The sequence below is a fragment of the Schistocerca nitens genome, chromosome 1 (genome assembly GCF_023898315.1).
Source record: "Schistocerca nitens isolate TAMUIC-IGC-003100 chromosome 1, iqSchNite1.1, whole genome shotgun sequence".
NCBI classification, from domain to species: Eukaryota; Metazoa; Arthropoda; class Insecta; order Orthoptera; family Acrididae; genus Schistocerca; species Schistocerca nitens.
This window is the reverse complement of record NC_064614.1, coordinates 207639938-207661363: the sequence shown is the minus strand read 5'-3', so window position 1 is coordinate 207661363 and position 21426 is coordinate 207639938.

Sequence of the window (21426 nt, the reverse complement as noted above, 5' to 3'; positions counted from 1 at the left end):
TGACCCCAGGAATGTGTCAATAAAGTTTCCCCTTCCTGGGACAATGAATTCACGGTGTTCTTATTTCAATTTCCAGGAATGTAGCTGCACGGCGACCGAACTTCTACACAGGATCCGACGAATGATTCATGCGTCATCGCCTCTCAGATTAAGAGATCCAAGGTACTGTCATAACAGACTAGCAATACTTATAACAATAGAGACCAGTTTTGTACAAAAAAAATCTCTGTAGGAAGTCGACTTAATTACGGTGCGATTTGGAACTAAATGATGGTATTGAAGGACTGTATCCACAGATATCACAAGTTCCAATTCAACACATTTAAACATATACGTATATTCTCATTTATGTGATTAAATAACATCTCTTTATTACTCTTAAATAATTCAATTACAGTTTTATTAGATCCTGCTGCAACAGGCTTATAACATTTCCGGGAAGATGAAAAATATGTTTCAATGATGGAAAATATAATGTGAATGTAAATAGAATTGTTCAAATATCATATCCCACAAAATAACAGAAAAATTAAATAAAACCTAAAAAAATTTATTTCACTCTTCATCGGATGTGCCGAGTCAGAAAACCTCTTAGGAAACTAGTGCTGGTCATCATCCCAGCAGGCGAGCTCTGCATTCAGAGAATTACCAGTTCTACGTTAGTGACTCGCTTTAGCGCAAGGTTTCTAATTTATGACAAAGCCTCATTGCAGTTTACAGCTTGCTGCTTTGTGAAATATTTATTTTGGGAACAACTGATGGACTGTCGCTAAGGCGACGTACGCCATAGCCTTTTTTCACGACCTCCAGGGCGTTAGTTCAGCACTGAACTAACGAGCATTTGTGGAGTTTGGAAAGTAGGAGGGAAATGTTGCCAAACTGTGACGGATTGTACGTTGTAAAGCATCCCTACGATCAACACTCGTGTACTGATGCTTAGTTTTAATCTGTATGGATGTTTCGAAATTTGTAACATTAACTGTAAGTACAATCCCCTTATTCTATAAACGGGAAAATTTTTGTGGTTCCTGGAAGTGATTAAGAAAATATTAATGTAATCGCACTGTTGTATCTCTTCTAAAACAACTTCAGTAGCAGACCTGGTTTTATGAATAGCTCAAATAATGCCGGTCGTAGTAAAGGACCATATCGTTGGTTGTGTAAAATTGTTGAAAGGAGCTTCCTTGTCGACTATCTCATCAGTAAAGCTATGCCTCAATGAATCTAAACAGTGTACAATACAAGGAACATGTCACAATCGATGAAACATGAATTCTCCACCTTCAGCCTCAAACAAAACGGGAATCCATGGAGCGACACCACACAACGTCTCCTTCAAAGAAGAAATTAAAAACAATAACATCAGCTGGTAAAGTCATAGCCAAAATCTTCTGGGACTCAGAAGGGATTATTCTGTTCGATTTCATCCATCGTGGTCAAACGATAAACTCCGAAGTGTGAGGGTCTAACGAAGTTGAAGATACAATTATAGCGTGTTTGTGGACATAAAAATGCAAACGCCCTCCTTGTCCACGATAGCGCAAAGCCACATACAAGTATGCGCTGCGGAAAGAAGACCACAAGATCACGTATCACGAGCTATGCTTAATTGGAAAGGCAGACAGTTACCATTACTCATCGTAGCAAAAGTACTGTAATGCAAGCGCAGCCGCAGGTAACAGCTAATATCTCATAATAGGGGACCTGATGTTCACAGGGCACCGTGAACGCTTCCGTTATTTAGAAGGGAAAACACCCTCTACGTCACTTTTTAATTTTACTGGATAACCAGTTTCGACCCTTTTTGTGGTCGCCCTTAGATCCATCAATTACGGAAAGGAAAGAAAACGGATACGACAGTAGAAAGACAGTCATAAAACGACATAAATGCCCAAATAGCGGCAGTATGCAAAAGAAATGTAAATCAGCGTGAATCAAACAAAACCGAATTACCGCGTCATGTGGCTGCCAACACACTTCAGAGCCCTCGTGTAATATTGGTGCATAATTTCATACGTTTCTCTATCAGTTTAATAAACACAACAGATATACATAACAGAGATAACAGAGACTTTAGTCATGAATAATATATTCTCCTTCACTATTGACAGTACTCTGCCAATGCTGGCGTAACTTTTCGATTCTGCGACTGTAGAAATCACATGGTTTTGAGGAGAAGAACTCGTCGATCCATGTCCGTAGCGCATTTTAAACCAGAAAGAAAGTTTCCAGAAGGTTATCGATAGAGAGCGGAGAAGGTAAGAATCTGAGGACGCAAGATCAGGTGAATAAGGTGGGTGAGGAGTGGCTTTCCAATACCAACTCCCGTATAGTGTTTTCTGGTCAGTCTAGCAGAATGTGGGCATCTGCAAGACGTGTTAGTTGTTGACAGTAAATGCCAGCAATGATTGGTACACCTCGGGGGAACAATTCGTAATACACCATAGTGTCGCTGTTTCGCCAGAAGCATAACATTATCTTTTGTCGATGCCGAAAGTCTTTATACGGGGAATTGCTGCTTTGATTTGGGCTCAGCCTTTCCTTTCTTTTCCTTATGTTGGCATAAAGACACCATTTCTTGTCACCAGTAACGATACAGGACAGGAACGCTCTGTGTTGTTCACGAGACAATACATACATGGCCTCCCACTGACTTAAGTGATTTTGGCTCATGCCTTGCGTCACCGTTACACCAGATTTTGGAACCTTCCCCACTGCATGCACATGTTGCACGATGGTGGAATGGTCGCAGTTCGTCACATGTGGCAGTGACGTGGATCATAGCGGATTAATGCATTTAAACGGTCGTCATCCAACCCTGAAGTTCTTCCTGAATGTGAAGAGTAGCTAATGTCAAAACGACCCTCCTCAAAATGAGAAAACTATTTTCTTGCCGTGCTCAGTCCAGTGGTATTATCTCCACACACGGCGCAAATGTTTCTGGCTTCCTGCGCTGCTGTCACCCTTCTATTGAACTCAAACAGGAAAGTATGTAGAGAAATGTTACAATTTCTCCACTTGGATCTCCATTTTGTAGCGTCCACAGCTCCATTCACTATCTCCGAACGACACAATGGCAATATGTAACCTCAAATACCAACACTGAACTACAAATGAAAATGACAAGCGCTAAATATACCCATAGCAGCCGGAATACCAACATGCAAACAAAAACACCACTAGATTCTGCATCAAACCAACAGAACCCACCGTCGTTTTAAAATAAAAGCCTAAGCAAAATGAATATTAAAATTACATACACTTAAAAGATTGTAACTAATACATATTGCTTGTACGGTATGTTTAAAAATTTAAAGCGTAAAAGTTTACAGAAGACCAAATGAAAGTAACCACGAGACAACGGCAGCTACAGAAGACTGAGCTTCCATTTTGAGAATGTTGCTTTTTATGAACGCTATCGGTCGCTCAGATACTGGTCATAAACCCATTTATGGAATGAGGAAGACATCAGTCATTTGCATAGAACGTCACCCTACGTTCTGAAATAGGTATTTTGTGAAAACTAGTTCTCCTCATTCAAATTCTTGTCCTGATCTTTTCTTTTCATTCACTATACATTACCTCATCAAACGTATCCGGACGCCCCTACACAAGATGTGTGCGAAAAGTAACGAGACTTGTTTTTAAACATAATTTTTTTTATTTTTTCGAACAACAGTAATGTCCCATTCAAAATAATTGTCTTCTGCAGCCACACACGGATGAGTCGTTGTTCCCAGTGTTGATAGCAGCGCTGAAAGGCTTCAACAAAGTCCCAAAATGCCCTTTTAAGAAATTTTTCAATTTCGGAAAAAGAAAAAGTCGCAAGTACTCAGATCAAGTGAATATGAGGGCTGTGGAATAACAGGAATGCGTTTCGAGGTCAAAAATTCTTGGATGGACGTGCCCGTGTGACAATGGGGCGTTGTCATGAGTAGCAGCCACTTATCTGCAATGTGCTGTCACGTTCGATTCACCATTTTACTGGGACTTTCAAGGACATCTTTGTGAAACATTTGGTTGACTATCTCGGCGCAAAAAATTAACTATGCACGAAATCCCTACTATCAAAAAAGCAAATCAGCGTTGTTTTGGTCTTTGGTTTGCTCATTCGCGCTTTTTCCGACAGAGTGTGATACTCCTCACTTTGTCTCTGTGTCTCAGGATGGCACTAAAAAGTCCAGGATTCATCACCTGTGGTCACATGAATGAACCATTCTTGGTCGCTGGCAATCCTCTCAAGAAGATCAACGCACACATGCCGTACAGGCCTCTTGCAGACGATACAGACAGTCTCTAATGACGTTCCATATTTTCCTTAATCCAGTCCTGAGTTTTCTTTTTCTGAAATGGTAAAATAGGACAGGAAGGACTTTTAGCCATAGTGAAGCCATCCTTCCTAGGTGAGGAAAAATCCCGGTCCTCCAGGTTAGGCGGTGTGGCGGAGGGTTGGCATCCCATTCCGGTGAAAACAGCTTTTGATACGTTTCCCACACAAAATAAAAAATCCAGACGGTTCAAAAGGCTTCGGCTCTGGTTAAGAACAAAAATGGTTTGTGGAAAGTGGAATGTACAGACATTAGCAGTAAAAATTGAGAAAAATTAAAGAAGTACAAGTACTGAAAATGGATACCCTGGTAATGACAGAACGAAAAAGGCAGGATCTGGTCAAGAAGTAATTGGAGCTTATGTTCTGTTTCATAATGGTGTGAAAGAACTGAAAGAGTAAAACCAAGAGTAGCAGTTCTCACAAAAATAAGATGGAAAAAAGCAATAATTAATTGGAAATAAATGAATCAGTTTAACAATAAAAATTCATGGAATAAAATTGGAATTAATTAGGATGTATGACCCTAATGAAGATACGCCTGACACGAAGAAGAGGCATTTCTTCAGTTACTTGCAAGAAGTGGTTGAAGAATATCCATATGGTTGTGAATTGTTATTAATGGGGAATTTAAATCGACAAATTGGAAAAACATTAAATGATAATGTTTCAGGACCGTGGAGACAGGTATGAGTGACCAATTCCAGCGTAAAGAAATACATAAGTACATCCGAGCCAATCCGTAAAGGAACTTAAAATCGACTATAATTTAATAGTGCAGAGGATAATTGAGGTACTAGATGTAAGGGCAAAAATAGGAATAGAGTGTGGCTCCGATCATTTTATAGTAACTTCAAAAATTGATTCTCCGATTAAGACTAAGATGAAACAGGAGGACAAAGAGGAGCAAAACTATAGAGGACCAAAATATAAGGTACATCAGTTATAAGAAGAAATTGTGAAAAGTTCGTATCAGCAAAGATTACATCTAAGATTGGAGGAAGGCTGGAGTGCTGATCAGCTATACAGTTTGCTGAAACAGGAAATTAAGGAAGCAGCGGATGGGGCTTTAGGAAGGGAAAGGGAGAGAAGAGTAAGAACTGAATCGGTGACCACGGAACTGTTGAAGGTGCATCAGCTCCGGAAGTGAAGAGGGGTGGAATAGGTACGGGGTATATAAAAAAGAGGATTAAGAGATTAACGACGAAGTATAAGAAAGAGGAGTGTTTTCCGGGTAGTCCTACGTCCACAACCGCTGTATACATAGTTACAGACGGTGCAGTATTGCAAACTCTCTGCGGTGGAGGGCCATAGGAAGAACGGAAGCAGACAGTCACAAACTGATGGCTTAGTGTGAATCGTTCTGTTTTTTCTAGGATATGGCGACCGTTTATGGAGATTGAAACTGTATCCCGAAGATCAGGGCAGGACCGGTCATGTGTGACTTCAGAAGAGAGGACCGTCATTTGGTTGTAAGGACACGACAATACCGCCTTCCTACTGCACGGCATACGAGCTCGCAGCGTCTACTGGACGTCTTGTATGGAGGCAAACGGTGTGCAGAAAGCTTCGGCAGGGTGACCTTTACCGCCGGAGACCTGCTGTGTGTTTACCTCTGGCGCGTCCTTATAGAAGGAAACATCTAGAGTGGAGTTATCAATACACCACCTGGGCGGTCAAACAGTGGGCCAATATTGTTTTCATAGACGAGTTCCGGTTTAGTCTAGAAAGTGTTTCTCTATGGATTCGCTTCTGAAGGGAAAGTGAAACACGATTTCGGGACCCAAACATTGTGGAAAGATACCGATATCGAGGAAGGTCTCAAATGGTGTGGGCAGGGATTATGTTTACCACTCGAACACTGTTCATGGAATTGTACGAGTGAATCGGTAAGGTTCAACTGCTGTCAGGTATATTCACGAGATTTTGGGACATAATCTGCGGTTGTTGCGAGGTGCTGTGGGCCAGGATTTCATATTGATGGACGATAATGCTCAATCTTATACAGCAAGGATGGTTGATGTTTTCTTGGAAACGGAAGTTATTGCACGCATGTCGTAGCCTGGTCGGTCTCTCAGTCTGAATCCCATTGAGCATGTCTGGGATGCACTATGGAGATGGCTTGCATCACGTCGGCATCCACCAACCACTCTCCAAAACTGCGAGTGCGGGAAGAATGGGCGTTATTGCCTCAACATGTGACTGATGACATCATTCATAGCATGCACCATCGTCTTCAAGCCTGTATTGCTGCGAGAGGGAGTCACACTCCACATTAAGCACCTTAATCAGTTGTCGGAAAGTATGTGCAAACCCGTTAAGTTGGAAAAAACGAAGAACATTTTTGTCTGCCGTTATGCATGTTGGAGGTGTTTACGCTCTGAATTCTTTGCATTATTACTATTTTAGTATCACCTGTTTATACTGTTTTGTGGCAAAATGGTTCACATGGCTCTGAGCATTATGGAACTTAACATCTGAGGTCATCATTCCCATAGAACGTAGAACTACTTAAACCTAACGAACCTAAGGACACCACACACATCCATGCCCGAGGCAGGATGCGAACCTGCGACCGTGGCGGTCGCGCGCTTCCAGACTGTGTCAAAATAAAAGCAACCTTGCAAAATTTCCGTTTGATGCTTTAATTCTGGACACCAGAGTATATAGGCAGTATATAATGGAAAGGTGGACTCAGTCATGCGGAGGTATGAGATTTCCTTTCCAGCATGACACTCTCTACTCATTATTATTCGTCGACGGTCATGTGTTGATAGCACAAATTAGAGAGGATTTCAAGTTAATGGTAAAGAAATTAACTGAAGCATTTCTATGAGGCGGGCTTAGAATTATTATTCGTCGATGGGCAGGTGCTGACAGCACAAAGTAGAGAGGATGTCACGTTCGAGAAAAACTAACGGAAGCATTTGTACTAGGCGTGCTTACAATGAGGAAAACATAATACCTAGCATTGGGAGGAGATGGAAGGGACACAGTACTGCCGCAAGGGACTACTAAAGCTGCAAAGCAGTTTAAACACTTATGATCGATTACCAAGCAGATGTGGAGCGCAGGAGGAGCAATTAAAATGTTGACTGGAGTTCTATGGAGCCGGATAATATCGAAAGAAAGACATGAGAGTGTTTTGCATATGGTAGTCGATAGTGTACTAAAGCTTGGTGCAGAAAGAATGGAGTTTGGGGGAGCGGCAGAGATACAGGCAGTAGAGATGGAATAAGAAGCGCAGCCAAGATATCCAGGACAGAGCGGAGGAGAAATGAGGGAATTGGGGAGATAATGGATACCGAACAACCAATCATGCAAACAACTGAGAACAGAGCTCCTCAATGGTGCAGTCCTGTGCGGCGAGTGGAGCAAGGGCAACGGCCAAAAGAAATCCTGGAATGGTTGCCTCCGGGAAGGAGGAAACGGGGACGTCCGAGATTAACGTAGAGAGTGGAAGTAATTGGAGTGATGACGAGAGAGATCTGAAAGAGGAAAATTTCAGTGGTGAATGGGAAGACAGGGCAACTGCTGAAGAGTGGAGAGGCCCTTAAAAATTAAAGTAAGTACATTTCTTTGGTTGTCCTTCTGCTCATTTGTCAGGTTCTACGGCGCCATTTTGTCACAAAACCTTTCGCAAGTGCAAATCTTCGGTCAGAATATGATTTACGGTGAAAGTGTTTAACAGTTCACCCACCATCCTTTTTGTTAAACGTCGGTCTGATCTCACAAGAGCACGTACATGTTTGACATTTTCGTCGATTTTTGAAGTTGGAGGTCTTCCTGAGGGAGGTCAATCTTCAACGTGTTCTTGGCCTTCCAAAAACGATTAGTACCTGCGAAAAACTTCTGCTCTTGATAAGGAATACTGCCCACAGGCCTGTTTCAACTTTTCAAACGTCACACTCACGGTTTCCCCAAGTTTAACGCACAACTTGATTGCATAACGTTACTCGAAATTCCGCTGTTCCATCTTCGTAACACACAATAAAAACACATCTTGACTGATGCCGCTCTTAAAAATCACGTTATGGGTGTACGGAGATGAAACTCGGACTGAGCATCTGGAAGGGATGAGCACAAGGGTCTACCCAAGTACGGTAACACCAGGTCGCTCGCAGTATTGTCAGTGCTCGTATAATGCGGAATTTACCACTAGATGTCACGAGAGGTGGACACACCAGCATAAGAGAGGGCGGGGGGGAGATGTAACAGCGTAATAGATCGATCAGGCGAGCTCAGTGACTTCGGACGTGGTTCAGGAAGTGCATGTTACATGGATAACACATGCATCAGGGACATTTCAACTGTTCTAAAGCTGTCCGAGTCCACTTTTGCTGATGTGGTTGTGAAGTAGAAACGCGAAGAGAGAACCAAGAAGGCTAAACAAGGACCAGCCAGACCTCATGTACTGACGTACCGGGACCTTGCACAGTGCATTGTGATTTTAAAAAATCTCTGAAATAAACAGACGGAAACACTCGTCATTTTCAAAGTGCTACCACCGGTCCATCTAGTGCAATGACTGTGTGTGAGGAGAATGGCGTACATTGGACGAGCAGGCCCTCATAAGCCGCACATTTCTGTAGTCAGCGATAAGCGACGCTTGAGGTGGTGTAAAGAGTGATGCCACTGGACAGAGGGCAATTGGAAACATGAGATTTTGACCGAAGAATCACTAAGTGGCTATCCGATACAAAAGCTTGCTTTGGCGATTGCCTGGTGAGTGCTACCTATCACCATGTGTAGTGGCAAAAGTGAAGTAGAGACGAAGTGGTGTTACGGTGTGGGAGTGTTTTTGGTGGCTAGAGTGTGGTCTTCTTAGTACGCTTAAGAAAACGCTGAACGCGGAGGGATGTGAACACATTTTACGGCGTTGTATACGACGTGCAGTATGGGAACATTTCGCAGAGAATGATTGATTGTATCAGCACGACATTTCAACCTGTCATAAAGCAGCGTCTGTGAGGCGATGGTTCGCGGACAATAACATTCCTAAAATGGACTGAGCTGCCTAGTGTCCCGACCTGAATCCAATGTGACACTTTTGGGATGGATTAGAATGATGCTTTCGCTGCAGACACTAGCGTCCAATATTATCTGTTTTTGGCTCTTGAAGAACAACGTGCCGCTCTCCACGGGCATTCACCCGCCCATTGAAAGTGTCCCAAGCACAGTTCAAACGGTCATAAGAAAGAAGGGTGAACACATCCGACATTAATGTCAACTAACAGGTGTCCGGATGCATAAGATGGTGCATTTCGAACTACAGAATATCAAGGTACCGCCCCCTGTTGGTATTTAAAAGCATCGCCAAGTCTGTGTCGACATCTGAGGGTGTACGTATGATACAACTGAAAAACGCTTAGATGACCAAAATCATGTGATACCTCCTAATACCGTGGACCTCCTTTTGCTTGGCGTAGTGCAGCAACTCGACTTGGTATAGACTCGACAAGTGGTTGGAAGGCCCTGTAGAAATATCAGGCCATGCTGCCTCTATTGTTGTTGTTGTGGTCTTCAGTCCTGAGACTGGTTTGATGCAGCTCTCCATGCTACTCTATCCTGTGCAAGCTTCTTCATCTCCCAGTATCTACTGCAACCTACATCCTTCTGAATCTGCTTAGTGTATTCATCTCTTTGTCTCCCCCTACGATTTTTACCCTCCACGCTGCCCTCCAATACTAAATTGCTGATCCCTTGATGCCTCAGAACATGTCGTACCAACCGATCCCTTCTTCTGGTCAAGTTGTGCCACAAACTCCTCTTCTCCCCAATCCTATTCAGTACCTCCTCATTAGTTATGTGATCTACCCATCTAATCTTCAGCATTCTTCTGTAGCACCACATTTCGAAAGCTTCTATTCTCTTCTTGTCCAAACTATTTACCGTCCATGTTTCACTTCCATACATGGCTACACTCCATACAAATACTTTCAGAAATGACTTCCTGACACTTAAATCTATACTCGATGTTAACAAATTTCTCTTCTTCAGAAACGCTTTCCTTGCCATTGCCAGTCTACATTTTATATCCTCTCTACTTCGACCATCATCAGTTATTTTGCTCCCCAAATAGCAAAACTCCTTTACTACTTTAAGTGTCTCATTTCCTAATCTAATACCCTCCCTTCAAGACACCATCCATTCCGTTCAACTGCTCTTCCAAGTCCTTTGCTGTCTCTGACAGAATTACAATGTCATCGGCGAACCTCAAAGTTTTTATTTCTTCTCCATGGATTTTTATACCTACTCCAAATTTTTCTTTTGTTTCCTTTACTGCTTGCTCAATATACAGATTGAATAACATCGGGGAGAGGCTACAACCCTGTCTTACTCCCTTCCCAACCACTGCTTCCCTTTCATGTCCCTGGACTCTTATAACTGCCATCTGGTTTCTGTACAAATTGTAAATAGCCTTTCGCTCCCTGTATTTTACCCCTGACACCTTTAGAATTTGAAAGAGAGTATTCCAGTCAACATTGTCAAAAGCTTTCTCTAAGTCCACAAATGCTAGAAACGTAGGTTTGCCTTTCCTTAATCTTTCTTCTAAGATAAGTCGTAAGGTCAGTATTGCCTCACGTGTTCCAGTATTTCTACGGAATCCAAACTGATCTTCCCCGAGGTCGGCTTCTACTAGTTTTTCTATTCGTCTGTAAAGAATTCGTGTTAGTATTTTGCAGCTGTGGCTTATTAAACCGATCGTTCGGTAATTTTCACATCTGACAACACCTGCTTTCTTTGGGATTGGTATTATTATATTCGTCTTGAAGTCTGAGGATACTTCGCCTGTCTCATACATCTTCCTCGCCAGATGGTAGAGTTTTGTGAGGACTGGCTCTCCCAAGGCCGTCAGTAGTTCTAATGGAATGTTGTCTACTCCGGGGGCCTTGTTTCGACTCAGGTCTTTCAGTGCTCTGTCAAACTCTTCACGCAGTATCGTATCTCCCATTTCATCTTCATCTACATCCTCTTTCATTTCCATAATATTGTCCTCAAGTACATCGCCCTTGTATAGACCCTCTATATACTCCTTCCACCTTTCTGCTTACCCTTCTTTGCTTAGAACTGGGTTTCCATCTGAACTCTCGATGTTCATACAAGTGGTTCTCTTCTCTCCAAAGGTCTCTTTAATTTTCCTGTAGGCAGTATCTATCTTACCCCTAGTGAGACAAGCCTCTACATCCTTACATTTGTCCTCTAGCCATCCCTGCTTAGCCATTTTGCACTTCCTGTCGATCTCATTTTTGAGACATTTGTATTCCTTTTTGCCTGCTTCAATTACTGCATTTTTATATTTTCTCCTTTCATCAATTAAATTCAATATTTCTTCTGTTACCCAAGGATTTCTACTAGCCCTCGTCTTTTTACCTACTTGATCCTCTGCTGCCTTCACTACTTCCTCCCTCAAAGCTACCCATTCTTCTTCTACTGTATTTCTTTCCCCCATTCCTGTCAATTGTTCGCTTATTCTCTCCCTAAAACTCTCTACAACCTCTGGTTCTTTCAGTATATCCAGGTCCCACCTCCTTAAATTCCCACCTTTTTGTAGTTTCTTCAGTTTTAATCTACAGGTCATAACCAATAGATTGTGGTCAGAGTCCACATCTGCCCCTGGAAATGTCTTACAATTTAAAACATGGTTCCTAAATCTCTGTCTTACCATTATATAATCTATCTGATACCTTTTAGTATCTCCAGGGTTCTTCCATGTATACAACCTTCTATCATGATTCTTAAACCAAGTGTTAGCTATGATCAAGTTGTGCTCTGCGCAAAATTCTACCAGGCGGCTTCCTCTTTCATTTCTTAGCCCCAATCCATATTCACCTACTATGTTTCCTTCTCTCCCTTTTCCTACACTCGAATTCCAGTCACCCATGACTATTAAATTTTCGTCTCCCTTCACTATGTGAATAATTTCTTTTATTTCCTCATACATTTCTTCAATTTCTTCGTCACCTGCAGAGCTAGTTGGCATATAAACTTGTACTATTGTAGTAGGTGTGGGCTTCGTATCTATCTTGGCCACAATAATGCGTTCACTATGCTGTTTGTAGTAGCTTACCCGCATTCCAATTTTCCTATTCATTATTAAACCTACTCCTGCATTACCGCTATTTGATTTTGTATTTATAACCCTGTAATCACCTTACCAGAAGTCTTGTTCCTCCTGCCACCGAACTTCACTAATTCCCACTATATCTAACTTTAACCTATCCATTTCCCTTTTCAAATTTTCTAACCTACCTGCCCGATTAAGGGACCTGACATTCCACGCTCCGATCCGTAGAACGCCAGTTTTCTTTCTCCTGATAACGACATCCTCTTGAGTAGTCCCCGCCTCTATAGGTGACCATAATTGCGAAAGAGTTGCCGGTCCAATGTTTTGTGCACGAATGACCTCTCGATTACGTCCCATAATAGTTCGACTGTATCCATACCAAACGATCTGGGTGGCCAGACCATTCGCTCGAACTGTTCAGAACGTTCTTCAAACTTATGGCGAACAATTGTGGAACGGTGACATGACGCATTGTCATCCACAAAAATTCCATCGTTCTTTGGGAATATGAAGTCCATGAATGGCTGCAAATGGTCTCCAAGTATCCGAACATAACCATTTCCAGTCAATCACCAGTTCAGTTGGACCAGAGAACCCAATTCTTTCTATGAAAACGCAGCCCTCTTCATTATGTGCCGCCACCTGCTTGCACAGTGTCCTATTGACAACTTGGGTCCATGGCTTTGTAGGGTCTGCACCAGACTCTAAACCTACCGTTAGCTCTTAGCAACGGAAATCTGGAATCATCTGGCTAGGCCGCTGTTTTCCAGTCGTCTAGAGCCCAACCGATATGGTCACAAGCCCAGAAGAGGTCATGATGACTGGGTGTTGTGTGATGTCCTTAGGTTAGTTAGGTTTAAGTAGTTCTAAGTTCTAGGGGACTGATGACCATAGATGTTAAGTCCCATAGTGCTCAGAGCCATTTGACCCACTTTTTGAACCAGGAGAGGAGCTGCAGACATTGACGTGCTGTTAGTAAAGATATTTGCGTCGGTCGTCTGCTGCCATAGCCCCTTAACGGCAAATTTCCCCTCACTGTCATGACGGATACATTCGTCATACGTCCCACGTTAATTTCTGCTGTTGTTTCACGCAGTGGTACTTGTCTGTTAGCACTGACGACTCTACGCAAACGCCGTTGCTCTCGGTCGTTAAATGAAGGCCGTCGACAACTGCGTTGCCTGTGGTGAGGGTTAATGCATGAAATATGGTATTCTAGGTACACTATTGACACCGTGGACCTCGGAATATTGTTATTCACTAACGATTTATGAAATGGAATCTCCTATGCGTCTAGCTCCAACTACACTCCTGGAAATGGAAAAAAGAACACATTGACACCGGTGTGTCAGACCCACCATACTTGCTCCGGACACTGCGAGAGGGCTGTACAAGCAATGATCACACGTACGGCACAGCGGACACACCAGGAACCGCGGTGTTGGCCGTCGAAAGGCGCTAGCTGCGCAGCATTTGTGCACCGCCGCCGTCAGTGTCAGCCAGTTTGCCGTGGCATACGGAGCTCCATCGCAGTCTTTAACACTGGTAGCATGCCGCGACAGCGTGGACGTGAACCGTATGTGCAGTTGACGGACTTTGCGCGAGGGCGTATAGTGGGCATGCGGGAGGCCGGGTGGACGTACCGCCGAATTTCTCAACACGTGGGGCGTGAGGTCTCCACAGTACATCGATGTTGTCGCCAGTGGTCGGCGGAAGGTGCACGTGCCCGTCGACCTGGGACCGGACCGCAGCGACGCACGGATGCACGCCAAGACCGTAGGATCCTACGCAGTGCCATAGGGGACCGCACCGCCACTTCCCAGCAAATTAGGGACACTGTTGCTCCTGGGGTATCGGCGAGGACCATTCGCAACCGTCTCCATGAAGCTGGGCTACGGTCCCGCACACCGTTAGGCCGTCTTCCGCTCACGCCCCAACATCGTGCAGCCCGCCTCCAGTGGTGTCGCGACAGGCGTGAATGGAGGGACGAATGGAGACGCGTCGTCTTCAGCGATGAGGACGTGTCGTCTTCAGCGATGAGAGTCGCTTCTGCCTTGGTGCCAATGATGGTCGTATGCGTGTTTGGCGCCGTGCAGGTGAGCGCCACAATCAGGACTGCATACGACCGAGGCACACAGGGCCAACACCCGGCATCATGGTGTGGGGAGCGATCTCCTACACTGGCCGTACACCACTGGTGATCGTCGAGGGGACACTGAATAGTGCACGGTACATCCAAACCGTCATCGAACCCATCTTTCTACCATTCCTAGACCGGTCAGGGAACTTGCTGTTCCAACAGGACAATGCACGTCCGCATGTATCCCGTGCCACCCAACGTGCTCTAGAAGGTGTAAGTCAACTACCCTGGCCAGCAAGATCTCCGGATCTGTCCCCCATTGAGCATGTTTGGGACTGGATGAAGCGTCGTCTCACGCGGCTGCACGTCCGGCACGAACGCTGGTCCAACTGAGGCGCCAGGTGGAAATGGCATGGCAAGCCGTTCCACAGGACTACATCCAGCATCTCTACGATCGTCTCCATGGGAGAATAGCAGCCTGCATTGCTGCGAAAGGTGGATATACACTGTACTAGTGCCGACATTGTGCATGCTCTGTTGCCTGTGTCTATGTGCCTGTGGTTCTGTCAGTGTGATCATGTGATGTATCTGACCCCAGGAATGTGTCAATAAAGTTTCCCCTTCCTGGGACAATGAATTCACGGTGTGCTTATTTCAATTTCCAGGAGTGTACCATTCCGCGTCCTAAGTCTGTTAATTCCCGTCGTACAGTCATAATCACGTCGGAAACCTCTTTACGTGAATCACCAGAGTACGAATGACTGCTCCACCAGCTTGTGTAAGCGATATTACCTCCATCTGTATAATTTTATTTCGCTATCCCTTGAGTTTTGTCATGTGCAGTGTAGTTGTACCGGGTGATCAAAAAGTCAGTATAAATTTGAAAACTGAATAAATCACGGAATAATGTTGATAGATAGGTACAAATTGCCACATATGCTTGGAATGACGTGGGGTTTTATTAGAACCAAAAAATACAATATTTCAAAAAATGTCCGACATATGATGCTTCATCTGATCAGAATAGCAATAATTAGCATAACAAAGGAAGACAAAGCAAAGATGATGTTCTTTAAAGGATATGCTCAATATGTCTACCATCATTCCTCAACAACAGCTGTAGTCGAGGAATAATGTTGTGAACAGCACTGCAAAGCATGTCCGGAATTGTGGGGAGGCACTGGCGTCGGATGTTGTTTATCAGCATGTCTAGAGATGTCGGTCGTACACGATACACTTGCGACTTCAGGTAACCCCAAAGCCAATAATCGCACGGACTGAGGTCTGGGGACCTGAGAGGCCAAGCATGACGAAAGTGGCGGCTGAGCATACGATCATCATCAAACGACGCGTACAAGAGGTCTTTCACGCGTATAGCAGTATGGGGTGGAGCGCCATGCTGCATAAACATCGTACGTTCCAGCAGGTGTTTCTCAGCCAGGCTGGGGATGATGCGATTCTGTAACATATCGGCGTACCTCTCACTCGACACGCTAGCAGTTACAAAACCAGAATCACGCATTTCCTCGATGAAAATAGGCCCGATAACGGTAGATGTGGTAAATCCAACCCATACCGTGACTTTCTCGTCGTGCAATGGAGTTTCCACAACAGTTCTAGGATTTTCGGTAGCCTAAATTCTGCAGTTGTGGGCGTTGACAGCCCTCGGATCGTGAAACGAGCTTCGTCGGTCCACAACAAGTTACTCAACCAATCGTCATCTTCCGCCATCTTTTGAAACGCCCACATCGCAAATGCCCTCCGCTTCACTAAATCGCCAGGTAACATTTCATGATGCCGATGGATTTTGTACGGATAGCATCGGAGGGTACGCCTAAGTGCCAACCAAACAGTAGTGTATGGAACGCCGGTGCGACGTGTGACTGCACGAGCGCTGACTTCCCTGTGCATAGACGAACCCGCTACAGTCTCCATTTCTTCCTGAACTGTCTCAGCAGCATTACGCCTTGTGCTCGGTCGGCCACTACGGGGTCAATCGTCTAAACAACCCGTGGCTTCGAACTTCGAAATCATTCTCGCCACAGCTGCATTTGTCAACGGACATTTACCCGTTCGAATCCCCTTCCTATGGCGATAGGATCGTAACGCTGAACTAGCACATTCCCCGTTTTGATAATACAGCTTCACTAAAAGCGCCTTTTCAGGTAACGTCAACATGCTGCTACTGCTGACGCATCTGATTCTCTCTCTCATTACAGCTCCTTTTATACACGATTGTGATGCGCAGTCACTGACGTTTTGCTGTCCAGCGCCATATGGCGGACATTTTGTGAACTTTGTTTTTTTGTGGTTCTAATAAAACCCCATGTCATTCCAAGCATGTGTGTCAATTTTCACCTCTCTATCTACATTATTCCGTGGTTTATTAAGTTTTCAAATTATACTGACATTTTGATCACCCGGTATATGCAGATGTCTGGTATCTGACCTCATTCGGTGGCAACGGTCACAGAATGGTTGGAAACTACTGAGCTAGACTCGTATTTTATAGCTGTACCACTACAACATGTTCTTCATCCTTGAATTTTCAGGTCAAGGAGTTCAATATGAGGGCCAAAGATCGTCTTTTGGTGGTGGACGTTTTCCGTGCCGAGGTCCACTGAGTCAATAGCTGCAACTGAGGCAAGCCGAAAGCTGTCAGTATTCGCTGGCGCCAATAAATCACGCAGAAGAAAGGTAAGAGGCAGCGAGTACGCAAAGTGGGCTCCTTGGGCGGCCGTAGAAGGCCCGGCGCGTGGGGGCTGCGCCGCTCGGGGCGTAGCGGCGGGCAAGTGTGCCGAGGTCGGCCGCACGCGGACGCTGGGGAACACCCTCCGTGGGCGGCTGGACGCTGGACGTGTTGGCGGACACCCGTCCCTCTCTGCAGACAACAGCGTCACTCGCTCCGACCGTCGGCCGTCTACGTTTAAAGGGACCTCATGGCTTTCAGAAATGGCTGCAGCCTGTCGCCCTTCGTGACGGTAGAATTTTTATTTTTCTACGAATGGTTTCTTTTCGTCTATCGACTCGTCATCAGAAGGTACAGTTCTTAATATTCGTTCGTAGTACACTCTAAGGCCAAGAAAGATCACTCAAGAATTATCCGAATGGAACAGAAATCGGTAGATGTGATGTACATGTACAAACGGACAAATAACTACAATTCCAGAAAAAATGTATGATTTATTCAAGAGAAAGTTCTTCACGATTTGAAGAAGTCAGTAACACTTCGATCCATCTCTGGGTCTTATCCAGGCAGTTATTTGGCTTGGCACTGACTTTTAAAGTCCCTAAACTGAGGGACATCGTCCCCTATTCTGTCCAATTGGGGTGTTAGGTCGTCGAAATCCCGAGCTGGTTGCAGGGACCTGCCCATAATGCTCCAAACGTTCTCAATTGGCCAAGGTAAGGCCTGTTTCATGAAGGGAAACAATACGTGGCATAGAGTATTGTCGACGAACCGCTGTGCTGTAAGACTGGAATGGATGACAACCAACGGAGTCCTGTCATAAAAACAAAAGGCTGTTGGGCCGTATGGCGGGCCACAATCAGGTTGCTATCCCACCGCTGTCCAGAGCGTCAGGCCGGCCGCAGTGACCGAGCGGTTCCAGGCGCTTCAATCTGGAACCGCGCGACCGCCACTGTCGCAGGTTCGAATCCTGCCTCGCGCATGGATGTGTTTGCTGTCCTTAGGTTAGTTAGGTTTAAGTAGTTCTAAGTTCTAGGGGACTGTTGACCTCAGATGTTAAGTCCATAGTGCTCAGAGCTATTTGAACAATATTTTTCAGAGGGTCAGCTGACACGTCATCGGTAGTCACTGGGGCTCAGTTTGAAGCAGGACTCATCAGTGAAGCCAAGTCTACTCCAGGCAATGAGATATGGGAACCCGATGACCAGAAAAGACCTGCCTGGAGACGCCCTGTTCAGTTTTGATATACTAACGTGACTGTCATCCACCATACGAACCGATAACCAGGAGTGATAGTGTGGGGTGCCATTTCTTTTCATAACAACACCCCTTTGGTTGCCATCCGCGACACCTTTACAGGAGAGCTGTGCGTCGACGATATTCTACGCCCCGTTTTGTTGTCCTTCATGACAGCCATCCTGGGCTTACATTTCTGCAGGATAATGCCCGCCCGCACAGGCGAGAGTTCCTATTACTTGTCTTCGTGTTTGCCAAACCCTACGCTGACCAACAAGGTCGCCAGACCTCTCCTCAAGAGAGAACGTTTGTAGCATTTGGGCAGGGGCCTCCAATAAGCTCGGTATTTTTTAAGATTTAATGCGTCTGTTGGACAGAATTTGGCACGTTATCCTTCAGGGGGACATTCAGCAAATCTATCGAACAACTTTTTGAATAAGGGCCAGATGTGGACCAACGCGTTATTGATCTTCAGTGTATATGTCACAGCTGAATGACATTACGCTTAGGAACACAATAAGAAACCTAAACGACTTTATTCGCAAAATTTCCAAGAAGATCAGACATTCAGGAAATTTATTTCTTTTATTAATACTGTGTAAGTTCTTGCATTTTTTCATGCTAGATTAGAATTGACATTAATTGTAAATTGATGTTTGACATTGCTTAGTCTCTTGGAGAAAATTACTTTCTGGTCGTCATACCACTCACAGGGGAAAGATGCGTGATTTACATCACTTGATAGGCACAAAAAAGTAGGGTAGCTTCAACATCAGCCGTTGGAAGTCGACTTCTAGTTCCGGGATGTAGTCGGATTATTTCAAATCGGGCTACATAAGCGTGTGTTGTGCATCGTATCCTTTGTGACGAGACGCACTTACTCGCTTGGTTCGAGGCCTTGGTGCGCACCGCCGGCGCAGCTAAGTCACCTCTTACATAACGTCCATAAAATGAACATTATTGTCCTTCCGCATTGTTGTGGTTTGAGTGCTGTTAATATTATTAATGAGCCAGATAGAAATCAGGCTTTTTGCTCAGTCCAAGGGCCTTGACGAACTCGAGGAGAACTTGTTTCGTAGCCACTGAATCACCGGTAGAAACTGAAGTGTTCTGAAGAACGGGTCCTTTCTGCTTGGAGATCTGAACAACATAAGGTCCTACTCGCATGTTGTTCATCAGTTCTTTTACCCAATCACAAGTGAACTATTTCATCACATCCAGTTACAGTATTTGCAAGGTTGTCATGAATATACCGGTATTGTTGGTGTTTGAAGCTAACATTTGGGGAGCAGACTGATATTACACGAACTGAGCAGGAGTTAACAAAATAGATTTTCAAACTACTTTGCTGAGTCGGGTGAAAGCATATGTGGCGGTTAAATACAACTAGACACATTGAGAAAAAGTAACTACAGTATGGCTCAAAATGGCTCTGAGCACTACGGGACTTTAACATCTGAGGTCATCAGTCCCCTAGAACTTAGAACTACTTAAACCTAACTAACCTAAGGACATCACACACACCCATGCCCGAGGCAGGATTCGAACCTGCGACCGTAGCAGTCGCGCGGTTCCGGACTGAAGCTCCTAGAACCGCTCGGCCACCGCGGCCGGCTAACTACAGTATGTATCATTTGAAAAGTAATCATGATAACTGTTGATACACTTATCCGACTGTAGGACAGGACGGTTAGTGCCTCTTGGAAAAGTGTTTGCGGTTGCCTAAGGAATCATGATTGTATCCAAGCGTGCACCTCTTGTCCGAAGCAAATCGACGGCAGCAAATGTCTTTCTTCAGCACATCAAAAACACGGAAATCACATGGGGAGAGGCCGGAATTGTAGGAAGGATGTGTAAGGGTTCCCAGCGAAACGTCTGTAGCGCAGTGCAAACTGCAAACGCCCAGGAATGTTGATGGACGCCATCATATATATATATATTTTCTTTGAGTCGTCAGTCTTCTGGTTAGTTTGATGCGGCCTGCCACGAATTCATCTCTTGTACCAGTTTCTTCATCTCGAAGTAGTACTTGCAACCTTCGTCTCCAATTGGTTGCTGGACGTATTCGAATCTCTGTTTTCCTCTACAATTTCTACCTTCTACAGCTTCCTCTTGTACCATGGAAGCTATTCCCTGATGTCTTAATAGATGTCTTATCATCCTGTCCCTTCTCCTTGCCAGTGTTTTCCATATATTTCTTTCCTCGCCGGTTCTGCGGAGAACCTCCTCATTCCTTACCCCATCAGTCCACCTGATTTCAACATTCTTCTGTGAGACCATGTCACAAATACTTCAGGTCTTCTTTTTCGGTTTTCCCACAGTCCATGTTTCACTACCATATTATGTTGTGGTCCACACGTACATTTGTAGAAATTTCTTCCTCAAATTAAGGTCTGTGTTTGATGCTGACAGACTTCTCCTGGCCAGGAATGACCTTTTTGCCGGTGCTAGTCTGCTTTTTATGTCCTCCTTGCTCCGACTGTCATGGGTTATTTTGCTCCCTAGGTAGTAGAATTCCTTAACTTCCTCTAGCTTGTGATCACCAATCCTCATGTTTAGCTTCTAGCTCTTCTCACTTTGCTATTTCTAATTACTTCCTTCTTTCTTGGATTTACTCAGAATCCGTATTCTGTACTGAGTAGACTGTTCATTCCACTCAGAAGATCCTGTAATTCTTCTTCGCTTTCACTGAATATAGCAATGTTATCAGCTTATCATTGATAATCCTTTCAGCAAGAATTTTGATCCCGCCCTTGAACCTTTCTTTTATTTCCGTCATAGCTTCTTCCATGTTTGACTGAACGGTAGGGACGAAAGACTACATCACTGTCTTATATCCTTTTTAATCCGATAACTTTGTACTTCATCTTCCATTCTTATTATTCCCTTCTGGTTCTTGTACATATTGCACATTAAACGTATTTTCGTGTAACTTACCCTTATCTTTAAGAGAATTTCGAAAGTCTTGCAACAGTTTACATTATCGAACCCTCGATCCAAGTCAACAAGTGGTACGAACGTGTCTT